This window comes from Aquarana catesbeiana, linkage group LG10 (assembly GCF_042186555.1).
Source record: "Aquarana catesbeiana isolate 2022-GZ linkage group LG10, ASM4218655v1, whole genome shotgun sequence".
In the NCBI taxonomy this organism is placed as follows: domain Eukaryota; kingdom Metazoa; phylum Chordata; class Amphibia; order Anura; family Ranidae; genus Aquarana; species Aquarana catesbeiana.
The window spans coordinates 155,578,373-155,595,513 of NC_133333.1; the positions used below are offsets into that span (position 1 = coordinate 155,578,373).

At 44.7% G+C, this 17,141-nt stretch overlaps 1 protein-coding gene across 17 annotated transcripts in view; it reads left to right on the forward strand.

The window, feature by feature from the left end:
- Positions 1-17,141, forward strand: part of LOC141110959 (galactoside alpha-(1,2)-fucosyltransferase 2-like) — a 539,222-nt gene that overhangs the window by 437,803 nt on the left and 84,278 nt on the right. The gene's annotated exons all lie outside the window — the stretch shown is intronic.

Consider the following 17,141-nt stretch of genomic DNA (forward strand, 5'->3'; position numbering starts at 1 on the left):
CAATTTCAAATGGCTGCAAAACGCAGGACGCGTTTGCGATGCCATTACTTCTTATAGCACCCCAATAGTGCCGCAATTGTCCCACGGTATATCGCGCTGCAATTGCGGCAAACCGCAAAACACGCCGCTGTCGCCCAAAAGAAGCTCCTGTTCCTTTTTTGAGCATTAAGCATTGCGATTGCAGCACGATTTACTGTACGACAATTGCGGCAAAGTCGCAGCGTGATTGGGGTGCCATTAGAAGTAATGGCATTGCAAATGGCATCTCGCATTTTGCAGCCGTTTGAAATTGAGTTTTGCCAGGTTTTTCAGCGTTTGTGTTTTTTAACATTTTTTTAGCAAAACTATACCCCCACAAAAGCCTATGGCTCAAAAATGCTCATAAACGGCGAATAGCCACGTTTTTTTTTTTTATAGAGTTATGCCCCGTACACACGGTCGGATTTTCCGATGGAAAATGTGTGATAGGACCTTGTTGTCGGAAATTCCGACCGTGTGTAGGCTCCATCACACATTTTCCATCGGATTTTCCGACACACAAAGTTTGAGAGCAGGATATAAAATTTTCCGACAATAAAATCCGTTGTCGGAAATTCCGATCGTGTGTACACAAATCCGACCGACAAAGTGCCACGCATGCTCAGAATAAATAAAGAGATGAAAGCTATTGGCCACTGCCCCGTTTATAGTCCCGACGTACGTGTTTTACGTCACCGCGTTTAGAATGATCGGATTTTCCGACAACTTTGTGTGACTGTGTGTATGCAAGACAAGTTTGAGCCAACATCCGTCGGAAAAAAAAATCCTAGGATTTTGTTGTCGGAATGTCCGAACAAAGTCCGACCGTGTGTACGGGGCATTTACAGCTGAAAAACGCCTCTTCAAAGCCACTAGTTCTGGGGTTTTTTTCCAGACAGAAAATGCCCGGGCCAAATAATGCTGATAACAGCCTATGGGGGAGATTTACTAAAACAGGTGCACTCAGAATCTGGTGCAGCTGGGCATGGTAGCCAATCGGCTTCTAACATCAACTTGATCAATTAGGCTTTGACAATGAAACCTGGAAGCTGATTGGTTTCTATGCTGAGCTGCACCAGATTTTGCACCATGTAGTAAATAACCCCCTATGTGTGCATTAACACATAGGATAACATGCTGGGGAGCTTACTGGCTGCAAAAATGAAAAAAATGTCTGAAGCCAAAAACAGCAGCTGTAAAAATGTCCAGTGTGCATGAGGCCTTAAAGCGGTTGTTGTAAACAGCTGTACCTTTATTTATTTTTTTCTTAGGTGCAAGGCAAAGGCATAATGTGCTAGTATGCATCACATACTAGCACATTATGTGACACTTACTTGAAAACAAAGCCTTCCAGAGATGCAGTGTCATCACTGGAGATAGCTCCCATCTTCACTTGCCTTACTTCCGGGTTCACGGACTCCGGCTCTGTGACTGGCCTAGGCCGCGATTACGTCACTCCCGCGCATGCACGCGGGAGCCGCCGGTCACGCCCTAGGGCTCTGAGGAAATGGCACGGGTGGGCGTTCCTTCAGAGTGCATGGGCCAGTGATGTCACTGGCTGCTAGGGTGACCACATTTCCAAAACTGCCAATCAGGGACACCCCCCCCAGCATGCACCGGTCGGCGATGTCACAAGGGGGTGGTGCCATCATGTGACGTTGCTGGGTGGCCCTGCCCCTTACCTATTTAAGCATTTGTTTCATGTATGTTAGCCCAACATTGCAGCTGCAGGCGGCCACTTAGATTCACAGAGTGTAATTGTTCTTACAATGTTGGGCTAACATACATGAAACAAATGCAATTTTATTTAATTCAAATATAACTCATTTTATTTTAAAACTGCTTAGATAAATACATATTAGCTTGCATTTAATGAGTTTATAATATATGACATTGAGAGCAAAAAAAGAAAAAAGAAAGTTTTGTGTTTATTTTGTAGTTGAACTTTATCTGAAAATGATGGACAACATCGCGGGGACACAGTTAGCAACTGCCCCTGAGCTCATGGCCCTGGGAGATCGCAGCCTTTATAATGCTTGTCTGTTTGCCTGTCACTGCACCCATAGAAGACTTTTCTAGAAAGGGCCTTATCTTATGGTGTGAAGTACTTAGGGTGTCATCATTCACATATTAGGGCCCAGAAATGTTTAGGTTCTGTTTCAATGATAAGCTTCGATAACCAGGGACAGGAGGCCACAGGGAGTGGCAGATGTAGTTGTAAAAGGGACTTAGCCATGGAAGCAACATGTTGACTCAAGTTGCAGCGAGCATGGAGAAAGCAGCGTGGGATTCTGTGCATTCTCTCAGTACGTTGAAACAATAAAAAGCTCCATTAACACAGGATATGTGTTCCCATTCCTGTGCAAAATAAAAAAATGTTTAAAGCCCCCCCTGTGGTCAGGGTCCCCAATCCCCAAATACTCATAAGCCTCCCACCCCCTTTTTTTTAACTTTGCATTGTCAGCCCATCAGTGGGGTCCTCATGGTGGCCCCAGCGGCCAAATGATGATGTCACAGCAAGGGGCAACAAGAAGACTGATTGGTAGTGGCCCCAGACTGCAGCTGGATCACCGGTTCCTACTAGCAAGAGGAGTTGCACAGGGCAAATTCAAAGTAAGTTAAAGAGGAGCTCCAGGCTCCCCCTTGAAACAATTTTACGTTAGCAGCTACAAATACTGTAGCTGTTGACTTTTAATAATAGGGCACTTACCTGTCTAGGGGTCCAGCGGTGTCCTCACCTGAGCGGAATCTTCAATCTGCTATTGGGGGCTGGCCTTGCGGCTTCACAGCCTGTTTCCTACTACGCATGCGCAAATTGCACATCACTTTGTAAATGGGCCGCAGTCAGGACCTATGAAGTGTCCCCGAAGGATATGGGGGAAGGAGACGGGGCCACCCCCCCCCAAAAGGTGTCAAATGTGGCAGTGGAAGGGGGGGGGACACGCAAAGCTTCCCTTTTTGAGTGGAGCTCTACTGTAAAGTGGAAATAAGCTCCACAATACTTAATTTGGCCATAGATGGATCAAAAAAAGGGCAGTTCAGCAGGGATGAGCCAAATCATGATTCATCTACAGCTGTTCCCATTCAAGTGATCTAAGGACCAACTGTTCTTGAATGGACTTGTTGGAAAATTTGCTTCGATCAATGCTGCAGTCAATCAGCTGCAACACTGATCAGTGTATTCTGATGGCAGGGAGTCCCCATGCAGCGGGGATTCCCTCATTCACCTCAAATGTGTTGATGGACATATTGGTTTGATTAGGTAGCTTCTGTGGTCATGTGGCCTCTCTCCATTCTACTTCCCCGATCTAAGGAGAGCAGCGGGAGGGGCTGAGATTAACCGCGGTTACGTGACCGCAGAGCAGCGCTGTGAAAGGAGGTATACACAGTACTTTATAGCTATATAAAACTGAGAGGATACAATATCGGGGCTATGTATTGCAAGGAAGGAGGAGAGGGGAGGGGCAGGGAGCAGACTGGCTCTCACATAGAGACTGGAGCTGACAGGCAGGGAGGGAGAGAGGGGAGACACTCAGAACACAGCAGGATGACGGAGGCATGTAAACTGACCACATTATCATGGATCAGCAGCCATGATTACCATGGTCAGTTTCCCATAGGGGGACACAGGCAGGATCAACCAGGTATTTTAGAACATAGAAAAGGACAAATTACACTGCAACAGCATTATGCTGTTATTCATGCTTTAAAGGAACAGGAGCATTAAAAAAAAAAAAAAATCTTAGGGTTTCAAACGCTTTAAAGCTGAACTCCATGTAAATATAATAGACACTGATTACTACAGCTTTTTATTTATTAGTACATCTTTTTTTAATGCAAACTGTAAGTACTTGAAGTTGAAGTGGTATCTGCCGCTTACAGTGCCTGTACAGCAGAGCGCAGAGAGGGGGAGGGAGAAGCAGCAAGGAACCAATCAATTGTGCTGAAGTGCAAGGATCATGCTAATAGGAGGAGAGAGCAGAGTAACAGCGAAGTGGACTCATCAGTCTGCTGCTTCTCCTCTCACTGTCCAGTCACTGGCTATAACAAAGTCATTTTTAAAGAAGCTGTACGTTTTATTACTAAAAAAGCAGGATATGAGCTCCAAGTGACTGTACCTAGACTAAGAGAAGGAAACCAAACAAATGACTCATCGGTCTGGTACGGACAGGAGGAAGCATTTCCTCTCTCTTTTTCTCCCAGGTATTAAGTTTAATATACACTAGTAGAGTTGTGTCTCAACATGTTCATTTTAGTAATATTGGTTTGATTTTCTAATCATTAGTGGGGTCAAGTTGACATTTATTTCAAACGCAATGATGAGAAAATTTGAAGGAGCACAATGGAAATTTTTTCTCAAATAAATGAAGTGCGTTCATCCCATTCACACTAAAAATAAATGATAAAAGCAAATGTTTATGAAGTACTTTTCAACTGAATGTACTGATTGTATGAATGTCCACATGACTGTTTATTTGCAAATCTGCTAATGTATGGCCAGCTTTACTCTGACTGGGAAATTGTACAGCTGGATATACATGGTTAGTTGTTTATCCCCCACAGTTATTACCTTTTGTATCACTTGACCCTCCCTTTTAGATTGTAAGCTGTTGGAGCTATATAAATTCTGTATAATAATAATAATAACTTCGCCAGTGGGCTAAAAAAAATGTGTCGATGGAGGACCCCCCCTCCCCCCGTTGTATTCTGACAGCACCACCCACTGCTGTCAGAATACACTGATGCGTGGCTTCAGCTGCTGATCAATGGAAGATTTTCCAAAACGCCCCTTCAAAAGAAGTAAACAAAACTATCGACTTTGGTGATGTGGGGGAGCCCACACAGTGTATGACCATCCTAACGCTGAGGCACTTCACAATGTAAGAGCAGTAGGGGGCCAATCTGTGTAAAACAAAATGTATACACAGCTCAGAACAAAAAGCCTATGCACAGCATTCAAGCCGTACATGTTTACCTATGTTACCTATGGGATGAATTTTAGTGCAGGAAGTAGATTCTGACCCTGGATAATGTGTGAACAAAGAATATGCCATCCTCCTGGGAAGAAAACATAACTCTCAACTGTCCCTGATTTGGAACAAAGTCCTTCTTTCCTCCTCATTTATCCCTCATTTTGGTGTGGTCTATAGAGTTGTATATAAAATGCACTTTTTATCTTTCAAAAAGTGTTTCTTAGCGCTAAACCTTTCATCCAATTTCTAAATTGCTGTATTTGTAAATGTCAAAGGCAGTAAAAAGGAATAATAGTGGTAAAAATGCTCTTACAGCTCATTTGGCTGTACTTCTCCTGTGGATCACAGGAGCGCAATTCGTTCTGCACTCCCGTGACCTGTTTTTCAGCAGACAGAGGGCTGAAGCCCTCTGTCGGCTGACGTCACAGAGTCGGTCCAAGCTGGGGCAAGATCTCCACAATAAAGTTGGGATCTGCCCAAAACCCTGGACTGGTACCTGGCTCAGCCTCTCAGCGAGCCACTGAGAACCTGAGCCAGCCGCCTCCACAGCCCACAGAAAAATTAAGTTCAATAGCCAGTGCCGCTCTTCTGCTTGATTCCGAGCATGCGTGGAATTTTGTGTGTCATGTATACACGATCGGAATTTCCGACAATGGATTTTGTTGTCGGAAAATTTGAGAACCAGCTCTCAAATTTTTGTTGTTGGAAATTCCGACAGCAAATGTCCGATGGAGCCTACAATTTCCGACAACAAGCTCACATCGAACATTTGTTGTCGGAAATTCTGACCGTGTGTATGCGGCATTAGAATGATGCATCATTCACCTAGGTATGACTTTTGAATAAAAAAAAAAAGCCAAACTTCTCCTTTATTGCATTCCCTGCATTAAGATTTAAAATTTCCAAGTAGCAGTATGGCCCCCCACCCCCTTGAAAACTTACCCGAGTCCTCACTTGATCCAGTGCCGCCCATCTGCAGCGTCTTTCTCCCCTCTCCCAGCTCTCATGGGCTTTGCTGAGGCAGCGGGAACCATTAGCTGTTGCTGCTGTCAATTAAATCCTGGGAACAGGGAGCAGGGGGTGGCGTCGAGCCACGCTGTGTGTGTCTATGGATGTACACAGCCCAGCCTGGGAGCGAGCCCGCACATCTGCCCCCATAGCAAGCGCATGGAATGACAAATTTGCAACGTTGGCTGTTGTATTCTGACAGCTGTCAAACTACCTGAACAGTGCCTGCATCTGATTGGATACAGGTGCTGCTCAGCCAAGAATTTTCTGCCCTGTTCCTTCTACAAAAGTCAATTCGAAAAATCAAGTGACACGGCTGCCCACAGAACAAATTTAAGTATGTTTGATCTCCATCCTTCCTCTCCTCTCTATCAGACAACACCTTGTATTCCTTGAAAAAAAATACAAGAAATTCTGTGAGTGGTGGTAGTGCTGAGCAGGTGACCCCCTGTGTTCAGTGTGCAGAAGGGAAACCGCTCACACAAAACCCCATATAGTACATAGCGCCAACTACTGCAATGATTTATAGCGGCACTGGTCAGGAGGCGGTTTTACTAAACAGACAGAAGATTGCCTGTTGGCGACTACTGCATAGCATGGCTCGCTAGCCACATCGCATACTCGCTCATTATGAAATACTTACCTTAGAATGAAGCCTTCCAGCGGCGCCCGCACACCGCTGAGACAGCTGACATTTTCCCCGGAGTCTCTTCCGGGTTCGCAGGCTCCAGTTCAGTGGCCAGAGCCACGATGACGTCACTCCTGCGCATGCGTTCGCTGCACAAGGTTCGGAAGGAACGGCACCCGTGGCCGTTCCTTCAGCGCGCACGCTTCTGTGATGTCACGGTGCACATTTAGGAGATATTTACACTACCTATAGGTAAGCCTTACTATAGGCTTATAGGCTTGCCTATAGGTAAATGTCTGCAGAGGAAGTTTACTTCCTCTTTAACACTTTGCAACTTTTTATTTTTAAATAGCTGCAAATATCAGAAGAAAATGAACTAAATGGTGGCTGTGGGCAATACAGACTGTTGTTATTTTAAGTATAGTTTAATAAATATTCCATAAAGTGACGGTGTGAATAAGATTCAGGAGGGCAGCATTTTCAGTATGAAGCAAAGATCAAGAACAAGGGGACAACACCTCAAATTAGCAGAAGAAGAGTTCAAAACTAACCCTAGAAAATATTATTTTACTGAAAAAAGTAGTTGATGCATGGAGCAGACCTCCAGCAGAGGTAGTAAGTCCATTAACAGTAAGTGAGTATAAACATACTTGGGACAAACATAGATCTACACTCAGACAATTAACCACTACAAACCTGCTACGGGGCGGCTCTCCTGTGCAGAATCACAGAATATATATATATATATATATATATATATATATATATATATATATGTATATGTGATTCTGCACTTCCGTCTAGGGGGCGCATGCGCATGCCACTGGCTGGCGGCTTCTGCTGCGATTACTCACAGCAGAAGCCAATCTGCGGGTGCCGTGCAAAGAATGTCTGCCGGCACCCGCTGATTGTCGGGCAGAGACAAAGAACGGAGCTCTGCCTATGTAAACAAGGCTGATCTATGTTCTGACAGGTGTGTGTGTGGGGGGGATTATGGTTTTGTGTCCCTGCAAAGCAGAGAATAAAATCCATCACTTCCCTTAGTAAAAGCAGCACATACAGTACACAAAAACACTGGCTAGGCACGCATTTAACCCCTTGATCACCCTAAATATTTAACGCCTTCCCAGCCCCTGTCATTAGTACAGTGACAGTGCATATTTTTAGTACTGATCACTGTATTAGTGTCACTGGTTCCCACAAAGTGTCAGTTAGTGTCTGATTGTCCATCGCAATATCGCAGTCCCGCTATAAGTCACTGATCATCGCCATTACTATTAAAAAATAAATAAATAAAATTTGCAGTATATATATGCCATAGTTTGTAGACACTATAACTTGTGTGCAGGCCAAATAATATACACTTATCGGGATCTTTTTTTTTACCAAAAATATGTAGCAGAATACATACTGGCCTAAATTTATGAAAAAAAATGATTTTTTAAATGTTTTTATTGGATATGTTTTATAGTAGAAAGTAAAAAATATTGTTTTTTTTTTGTTTTGTTTTTTCAAAAATTGGCAGCTGTGATCAAATACCACCAAAAGAAAGCTCTATTTATGGGGAGAAAATGACATGAATTTTATTTGGGTACAGTGTGGCATGACCACACAATTGTCAGTTAAAATAATGCAGTGCCGTATCTCAAAAAATGGCCTGGTCATGAAGGGGGGGGGGGGTAAATCTTCCAGAGGTCAAGGAGGTAAGAAAAAAAGAAAAAAAAAAATCCCCCAACAAAACAAACAGTAGATGGTTTGGAAAAACATGTGTGGCACAAATACAAGAATATTTGTAGTAATAGGAAACATGATTATAAAGTATCTCAAGTAAACATTACTGCTTGCTATTTAAATAGTTGACTTCCTGTTCTCACTTTCAGCTACAAGCTGTATCCGATTCTCTTGCTTGTTTTTTTTCTTTTATCACTAAAAGAAAAAAAAACAAAAACAAATTCATTATTTTTTGATGAACTGATTGCTCCCATTTTAAGTTCTGATCTGGATTGTGATAAACAGAAATGCCAAAAACTGTATTTCCCGCCACCGTTGCCCAATGTATTAAAATAATAACTACCCAGAGGAGTTTTTTTCATTCTAAAGACACAAGGTAATCTGTAGGGCCAAAACTATCCCCGTTTTTAACTCTGGGCCAACATACGCCCGTTCCCGCACATAGGCTGATTTTGTTGCTCATTGATGCATAAGGAACCTTGTAAAAATGACGGTAAGTCATGCAGCCAATCAGAATATATCTTACACTGACATGAGCAAAGTGAACTGAAATGTTGATTACTTAGAGTAGTGTACTTTGTGTATTAACACTGCGCTTTTTACCATCTTAATAAAACGATCTTCAACATTATTTTTTTTTTTTTAAAGAAGATGTCCAGTTTTGCTTTAGGAGATGTTTTCTCTTTAAAATGGTTTATTTTAGTTAGTTCACCCCAGGTTTCTGCTCCTTACCGCCTATTTGTAGGTGTCTCCATAACTAGCTGGCTGCTTGATTCTGCTGCACTCTATCTCCCATTTCCGTCCAAGTCACCAATTCAGCTAGGGATTTTGCAGAGCAGTGTTGGCATCTCTGCACATGCTCAGTTTTCAGTGAGTTTCTAGGCTGAGCATTTCCTCCCTATCACATCTGAGCAGCCCATGTGACCATACATATGTGGGCGTATACACAGTGGTAAATGACAGACCACCCCCTCCCTCCTACTCCATGCCCACTAATCAGCTAAACACAATGGGGGCGGAATATTACATGTAGATTAATGGAGGCTTCACCTTCCTGTTTTTCTAAGACACAGGCTGGAGGGGCGTGACACAGGCTGTGACTGGTAGAAATCTGCCCACACCATGGTATTGCCAAAAATAATAAGGATTTAATTTCATAATGCACCCCAAGAGCAAATTAAGATGGTAAACTTAAGATGGTAAAAAGTGCAGTGTTAATACACAAAGTACACTACCTTAAGTAAGGAACATTTAAGTTCACTCCAATGCTTTATTGGAGGTTTTTTTTTTGTCTTCCTTTAGATCAACAGTGGGTATAGCATTGTGTATATGAAGGCTTTCTATTTGTGTATGTTTTTTTTTTTTTATTACCTAGATGGTAAGTAACCATATGGCTGCTTAAAGATGCAGTGCAGTGTACCCGCAGGTTTGGTGTGGTTTAGCTGCACATTCCCATAGCGTTCTATTAGGTCCTGGGGTTTGGTGTGCTTTCTGAAAGCGCAGCAAAACTCCTGCAGGCTGCATCTTTGCTACATATTCAGAAAGCGCATCAAAACTGCCAGAGCTAATAGAACTTTATGGGAAAGCCCAGCTATCCCACACCAAACCCGCAGGTCCACTGCTCTGCTCCAGTGGTGCGATCAAACGGCGCCACATCAGTCTTAAAGTAGCCCATGCTCTGTGGAGTTTGCTCATAGTGAGTGCATCAGGACAGAAGTGCAGCGGACAAAGCTCCATCATTTGAACTTTAGTATTTGTTTAGGGTAAGTATAAAGCTTTTCTGGCTATTTTTCTTTTTTCCTGTTGTTCTTATTTAATTTACCTTTGATATTGTGGTTGATGCTGGGTTGTTATTAGTAATCACTAATTAGGTTTTCTTATGATTGGTGTCATTGTTTTTTTGTTGACTAAAGGCTGTCATTTCTGTTTAATCAGTTGAAATTCAAGCCAAGCGCAGGCCAGTTGGCACTACCTGGCTCAACAGAAGTCAGATGTTTGTCAAAGGAGCCAGGTTGAAATTTGCTGACCAAACAGGGACTGTATCCAATCAGATGCAGGTGCCAACTGTTGGAATAATAGGGGAAGATTCTTCATCCACGATGTTTAGCAAGAATAGGGAAATCGAGTCTATATTTATAAAGCATGAAATGCAATTTTTACAAACATTTGCTGGTGAAACACATGCACCTAGATGGTTCTCCAGCCAGGGCCGGATCTAGCCTGTCTGATGTGGGAGTGCAGTAAAAAATGTCAGTGGGGCAGCAGGGCACTATGTAGGAGTCAGTAGGGCAGTGTAGATGGTATCTAGTTTGTAGGGCAGTGTACAGAGGCCAATAGTTTGTAGGGCAGTGTACAGTGAGTCAGTAGGGTATTGTACAGGGGGTCAGCAGGGCAGAGGATGAGAGGTCAGCAGGGGAGTGTACAAGAGTCAGTAGGGTATTGTACAGGGGGTCAGCAGGGCAGAGGACAGGGGTCAGCTGGGTGGAAAACAGGGGTTATCAGGGGAGAAGACAAGGGTCTGCAAGGTAGTGTACAGGGGTCAGCAGGACAGAGCCCAGGGGTCAGTATGGCAGAGAAGAGGGCTCACAATGGTAGAGGACAGGGATTAGCAGGACGGAGGACAGGGGGTCAATAGACAGTGTACAGAAGTCAGCAGGATGGAAGATAGGGGTTTAATAGGGCAGTGTACAGGGGTCAGGAGGACAGGGGGATCAGTAGAGCAGTGTACAGGTATCAGCAGGATGGAGGACAGGGGGTCAGTAGGACAGGGTACAGGGGTCAGCAGGATGGAAGACAGGCAGTCAGTAGGGCAGTGTACAGGGGTCAGCAAAATGGAGGACTGGGAGTCAGTAGGGCAGTGTATAGGGGTCAGCAGGACAGAGGACAGGGTGTCAGTAGGGAGGGGTACAGGGGTCAGCAGGTCAGAAGACAGCAAGTCAATAGGACAGGGGTCAGCAGGTCAGAAGACAGCAAGTCAATAGGACAGGGGTCATCAGGACAAGGGGCAGGGAGTCGGGAGGGCTGGGTACAGGGGTCAGCAGGATGGAGGACAGGGGGTCAAATCCCCCCTATTTCTCCTCCTAACACAAATCTCCCAATCCCCCTCTTAACAAACATCCACCCCCCCCCAAAATTACCTTCCCTGCACACATAGCAGCACCCCCCCCCCCCATCGCCCCTCCCAACCCAGGTACAAATTATTCTTACCCCCTCCCACTGTAGTCTCAGTACAATTTCCCCACATGTAAGTTCAACCCCCCCCCCAAACTTACAGAAAGAAAAAAAATAATTGCTGGGAAATCACTTTGCTGCTGGTGGAAGATGAGCAGTCCTTGGAGAACATAGGGGCGCTAATCATACAGTGTACAGTCCGATCTATGGATCCGGTGTCACCTGCCCTATGGAGGAGAGCTGGAATGACAGGAGGGGTAGAGCGCTGTCACTTCTCTCTGGACTCTTCACTTCCCAGCTCCCCTTGTACTGAGGGGCTGGCCTAGGGGAGCACAAGTGAAATCTCCCAGCACCCCCTAAATCCATCCAGGTTTCTAGCAGAGACTGCTTTTAAAGTCACATTTTCTGCATTATAAGTAAACCCCTATGTGTTTATGGCTATCCTAAACTTGTGATGTGTAAATAGATTCCTCTGCATTGCAGCGTTAAGGCCTCATTCACACAGGTGTACTGATCTATACACCCGTCTGAAGGCCATCTTCAGCTGACCAGGATGTACAAGTGTTCTATGCAGGGTTGTACAGGTGTTCTCTGCAGGGTTGTACAGGTGTTCTCTGCAGGGTTGTACAGGTGTTCTATGCAGGGTTGTACAGGTGTTCTCTGCAGGGTTGTACAGGTGTTCTATGCAGGGTTGTACAGGTGTTCTCTGCAGGGTTGTACAGGTGTTCTATGCAGGGTTGTACAGGTGTTCTATGCAGGGTTGTACAGGTGTTCTATGCAGGGTTGTACAGGTGTTCTATGCAGGGTTGTACAGGTGTTCTATGCAGGGTTGTACAGGTGTTCTCTGCAGGGTTGTACAGGTGTTCTATGCAGGGTTGTACAGGTGTTCTATGCAGGGTTGTACAGGTGTTCTATGCAGGGTTGTACAGGTGTTCTCTGCAGGGTTGTACAGGTGTTCTCTGCAGGGTTGTACAGGTGTTCTCTGCAGGGTTGTACAGGTGTTCTCTGCAGGGTTGTACAGGTGTTCTATGCAGGGTTGTACAGGTGTTCTCTGCAGGGTTGTACAGGTGTTCTCTGCAGGGTTGTACAGGTGTTCTATGCAGGGTTGTACAGGTGTTCTCTGCAGGGTTGTACAGGTGTTCTCTGCAGGGTTGTACAGGTGTTCTATGCAGGGTTGTACAGATGTTCTATGCAGGGTTGTACAGGTGTTCTCTGCAGGGTTGTACAGGTGTTCTCTGCAGGGTTGTACAGGTGTTCTATGCAGGGTTGTACAGGTGTTCTCTGCAGGGTTGTACAGGTGTTCTATGCAGGGTTGTACAGGTGTTCTATGCAGGGTTGTACAGGTGTTCTATGCAGGGTTGTACAGGTGTTCTATGCAGGGTTGTACAGGTGTTCTATGCAGGGTTGTACAGGCAGCCTGTTGAAATCAATGAACAGCACAGACCTCCACATGCATCCTGCAGTGCACATCCGATGCACAGATCGGGGAGCAGACAGCATGAAATTTAGGAGTTTTTGGACATGCATTTTACCTGAGAAATAGGGGCTGAGATTTAATTCATAACATTTCTGTCACAAATTTTTTTTTATAACACATATGTTATACTTACCTGCTCCGTGTAAAGTTTTTGCACAGGGCAGCCCCGATCCTCCTCCTCTGGGGTCCTCTGCCGGTGCTTCTGGCTCATCCTGCAAGCAGGCACTCTTTTTATTGCAGTAAAATAAACCTGCCTGCCTGCTCACAGTCTTCTTTGGAATGTTCAGTACATAGAGCTGTACAAGTGCAGTTCAGTTTACATTCCGGCACAGATCCTGCGTGTAAGGATGACTGAACTCTTGCGCATGCGCAGGAGGGATGTCATCCTGCGCCAGCCAATTAGGATGGCCAAAGCCAGGAACCCGAAGAAGCTGGTTAGAAGATGCTGTCGCTGGTGAGGGATGTAAGTCTATGTAAGTCTATTGATGGGAGGTTAGTATCACAGATTTAGTTTGCACTTTAACCACTTGACCTCCGGAGGATTATTTACCCCCCCCCCCCCTTTCATGACCAGGTCATTTTTTGCGGTACGGCATTACATTACTTTAACTGACAATTGCACGGTTGTGCGACACTGTACCCACATTTTCCCCACAAATAGAGCTTTCTTTTGGCGGTATTTGATCACCTGTGCAGTTTTTTTTTCTTGCACTTTCTGCTATAAAACATCTTCATCAATTTAGGAAAATTTGTATTCTGCTACATATTTTTGCGATATTGCAGCAGACAAATCGGACACTGACACTTTTGACACTTTTTTGGGGACCAGTGACACTAATACAGTGATCAGTGCTAAAAATATGCACTATCATTGTACTAATGACACTGGCTGGGAAGGGGTTAACATCAGGGGAGATCAATGGGTTAACTGCATGCCTAGCCTGAGCTTTCTCACTGTGGGGGATGTGCTTTTACTATAGGAGGGCATTGAACTATATTCTTGCAAAGTAGGAACTCAGGATCAATACCTTCCCTATTGACAGAACAGCAATCTGCCTTGTTTATATAGGCAAATCACTGTTCTGCCTGTGTACTGTACAATCGGCAGGTGCCGGAGGAGAGCGAGTCCGTGGTACCCGTCGCTGGGCTCCAGCTCTGATCACACAACCAGCTGTGCGCGCCCCAGACCCAGAAGTGTCATGCAGTGTACACACGAGCTGACTTTTCGACCGGACTGATCCGATGGACTGAGTCCGGTGGACAATCCGATCGTGTGTGGGCTTCATCAGACCTTCCGCTGACTTTTCCAGTCGAAAATCTGACGGACTTTAGATTTGAAACATGCTTCAAATCTTTCCGATGGACTCGAGTCCGGTCGAAAAATCTGCTCGTCTGTATGCTAGTCCGACGGACGAAAAAACACACGCTAGGGCAGTTATTGGCTACTGGCTATCAACTTCCTTATTCTAGTCCGGTCGTATGTCAACGCATACAAATTCGTTGGACTTTGGTGTGATCGTGTGTAGGCAAGTCCGTTCGTTCAAAAGTCCATCGGAAAGTCCGTCGGACCAGTCCGATCGAAAAGTCTGCCCGTGTGTACGCGGCCTCAGATCACGTACCAGGTAAGTTATCTGGTACAGAGCGGCCGTCCTGCCGAAATATATTGCGGTAGGTGGTCGGGAACTGGTTAAAGTGGAACTTCACTCTCATCAGTATATACTGTAGATAGATAGGAAAGTATTTCATATTTACTTGTTTTAAACTTTTTTTTTTAAATTTCTTCAGTTACTTTCTGTTTTCTTGCCTAGGCAAATGCTGTCATACATCCCAGGAGTCTTCAGGAGGGGGGAGAGGAGGAGGGGTTTTCTCAACTAAGCACACTCTCCTGCATGCATACCTGAGCTAAAGGCAGATGGATTCCAGGATGTATATGCTACATGAATCATCCATCCTTACTCAAGATGGCCAGGGCCAGAAATGCCAGGGGGTGTTTTTCAAAGTGATTTCTCAGCAAAATAAAGCATGGAGATGGATAGGGGAACTGGCTTTGAATATTACACTCTATTACGCTATATAAAACCTGTATAATAATAATAATAATTAAATTGTGTTTTTGGTTTGTGATGCTCAGATACAGTCAAGATCCACTTTAAAGACTTGGCTAACATGGTGGTTAATGCAGTTAAAGATTCCAACACTAAAAATCCAGCAGTGGATAGCAGTGTTTGCCACATAATGTTCAATAATAATTATGGCTGCCACCTCATCCCTTTACCACTTGCTTACTGGGCACTTAAACCCCCCTCCTGCCCAGACCAATTTTTAGCTTTCAGCGCTGATGCACTTTGAATAACAATTGCGCAGTCATACAACACTTTACCCAAATTAAATTTTTATAATTTTTTCCCCACAAATCATTCTTTTGGTGATATTTAATCACAGCTCGGATTTTTATTTTTTGCTAAACAAACAAAAAAATATGGAAAATTTTGAAAAAATAAAAATCATGTTTTTAATAGTTTGATAGTTTGTTATAAAATTTTGCAAACAGGTAACTGGTGGGCACTGATAGGCTGCACTGATGGGCACAGATAAGGCGGCACTGATGGGGACAGATAAGGCGGTACTGATGGGCACAGATAAAGCGGCACTGATGGCCACTGATAAGATGGCACTGATGGGCCCTGATGGGTGGTACTGATAGGTACCACTGATAGATAGGGCTGATGGGCACTGATAGGTGGCACTGATGGGCACTGGTAGGTGACACTGATGGGCACTGATAGGTGGCACTGATGTGCAGCACTGTTGTTGAGGCACTGACTGTGGGCACTGATAGGTGGCACTGTGGGCACTGATGGGTGGCACTGTGGGCCCTGATGGGTGGCACTGGTGGGCACTGGTAGGCGGCACTGTTGCCTATTGCTAGGCGGCACTGGCAGGGGGCACAGGTGGGCACTGAGGATCTGGTGGCAGCTCTCCGTGATCGGGACTGATGTCCCTCTCACAGCCGCCGGTGATCAACTTTTTTTTTTTCTTCTCACGCTGTCAGCGTGAGGAGAAAAAATAGCCGATTACTGGCTCTGTTGACATCACATGATCAGCTGTCATTGGCTGACAGCTGATCACATGATAAGGGGCTAGGATCGACTCCTTACTCTGATCTGTGATCCAGCGAGTCTCATAGACTCGCTGATCACAGAGCGCGCTGCAGGCGCCCTGCAGGGGGCGCGCAGGCCACTCGGACACTTGAGGACGTCAGTAGACGTACTCCCGGCAAAGCAGGTCCGCGCTGTAGCCGTCATTCAGCTATAGCACGGATCTTTAGTAGTTAAACCCGAACACATATTAATGCCTATCCCACACCCACCTAACACATGTCCTCGAGCCACCCCCATCAAATCATTCCCTGCATCTATTACCTTTTGTACCACCACCCCCTCCCTTTAGAATGTAAGCTCTACGAGCAGGGCCCTCCTGTACCTTCTGTACTGAACTGTATTGTAATTGGTGCTGTCCCCCCTCTACATTGTAAAGCGCTGCATAAACTGTTGGCGCTATATAAATCGTGTATAATAATAATAATATGAATTACACAGGTTCTGTGGCAGATTAAGGTGGTAATTAAACTCACTTGGTGCCTTATCCGCATTTAATTAGCCTCGGAACCTGTGTAATTCAAAGGTGTTCGAGTTTAAAGGGATGAGGTGGCAACTCTAATAATAAGAATCGTAGTGTAGGTAACACGGTTTGTGAGACGGTTTGTTGTCTAGGGACAACTTGTATTTAGTTAAGATTACAGAGACATGATTCAAGGATTCAAATGACCATAAATAACTATACCAGGGCACACACTATACAGGAAATAGAGTAGGAAGGAAGGGAAATGGAGCTTCCATTTATGTCAAGAATAGCATAGAACTAACATTGACAAAAAGAATAACTTGAAACCCTTTGGATCTGCCTGAAAACCAGGGAGAGATATTCCATTGCAATTGTATGCAGGTCCCCAGGACAGTGTGAGGATCATGATAACCTGTTGACAAGATAACCCAAATGACAATGAAGGTAGATTAATGGATGGCTTCAAAATACTGGACATAAAAGCCGGCCATAGACTGTGATTTTATTATTG